The sequence below is a fragment of the Histoplasma capsulatum genome, genomic scaffold, assembly GCF_000149585.1.
Source record: "Histoplasma capsulatum NAm1 scaffold_7 genomic scaffold, whole genome shotgun sequence".
NCBI classification, from domain to species: Eukaryota; Fungi; Ascomycota; class Eurotiomycetes; order Onygenales; family Ajellomycetaceae; genus Histoplasma; species Histoplasma mississippiense.
Window position 1 is genome coordinate 1,594,543 of NW_001813976.1, and position 1,391 is coordinate 1,595,933.

The following is a 1,391-nucleotide window of genomic DNA, read 5'->3' on the forward strand; positions in this document are numbered from 1 at the left end:
TAGAGATAGAAGTTCCAGAGTAGATGAAGAGTAGATGGAGTTCCTAAGAGGAGAGGATATGAGTGGTGAGATGCCGAGGAAGAGGAAAGGGAGTGGTCCGTTGAGCAGTGCAGTGCAGCAGGACCTGGGGCCCGTGTGCTTAACTTGTGCTGTTCCCTGCCCCGGTGGTTGAGGTGGTTGAGCGTGTGGAGCCAAAGCAGCGGTGAGCTAGCCCGGTCCGCTGGTTGGGCAGTGTCCGCCTGAGCTTGGGCCGTGGCGGCAGCACCCCAGCCCCCAATCGCACCAGGCCGGCGCTGTTGCTCTTGGGGCCACGGCCTGCCTGGGCCGGTAGCTGCATGCCACTGCGGCGTGCCAGCCAGTTTTCTGCCCCGGGGAACAGCCTGGATACCGTCAGCGCTCTCCGTGCACCACGATTTATGCCATATGCCCACGGCACTACCCTCGTGGACGAGGCTGGGGCCAACCTCGGGCGAAAGCACAGCAAAGAACCGTGACCGCATCAGACTTGCTGATTATTCGACGGAGTTTTCCTCCAAAGCCCAGAATTACTCCTTCGACGACGAGGCTAATTGCCACTCGACGGACGCATATCCCCAGCGACAAGCTTGGTCCATCGCCGGAACCAGCAACGGTCCACTTCCGCCAGCCAGATCACGAGTATCAAAACCCACCGCATCAGCATCGTCCGGGCCTATTGATTGGGCTTTTGATTTTTTGCCTTTCTCTCTTTGGAATGACCATTTATTTGGCAGCTAACTACGCAGCGGTATTGTGGATAAGGGAACCCGCGATGGACTCTTGCGCCGCTCCCACTACGAACCAAATCTCTCCTGTGACCATAAGTCCAAGAGTCCCCCGTTGGATAACGTTTACGTTTCTTCCAAGAAAGCGGACGTGCCAAAGAAATTCAAAGTTAACGAGGTTAAAGAAATAAGCATGGTGATCCCCATGGATCGATCCCGCCAAAGAAAAATTTAAATAAATAATTAAATTAAATTGAATCGAAGTTGGAAAAGAAAAAGAAAAGAAAAAGTAAAATAAAAAAGCGCCCCGGTCGTCGGCGGGTGTGATCCCGTGGTTGATCAACCGGATCCTTGATTCAGAGCCCGTGATTCAATTGTTAACCGACGACGATCTACCATACGCCCAAAGTGAATAGAAATAAACATTAACAAGTGCAAAATCAAAAGAAAATAAAAATAAAAATAAGAGTTAAAAAAATTACATTTCTCCGTTCACTCTCCCTCCTCACAAAAACAGAGCAAAATGGGAACCATTTGTGAAACTGCACAAGCAATGGCCCGGAATATTAGTTGGATGTTCTCATTGCTCAGTCACATTGTATTTTTATCTGTTACACATATAATGTACCGTGTGTGTGCTCTGCCGAG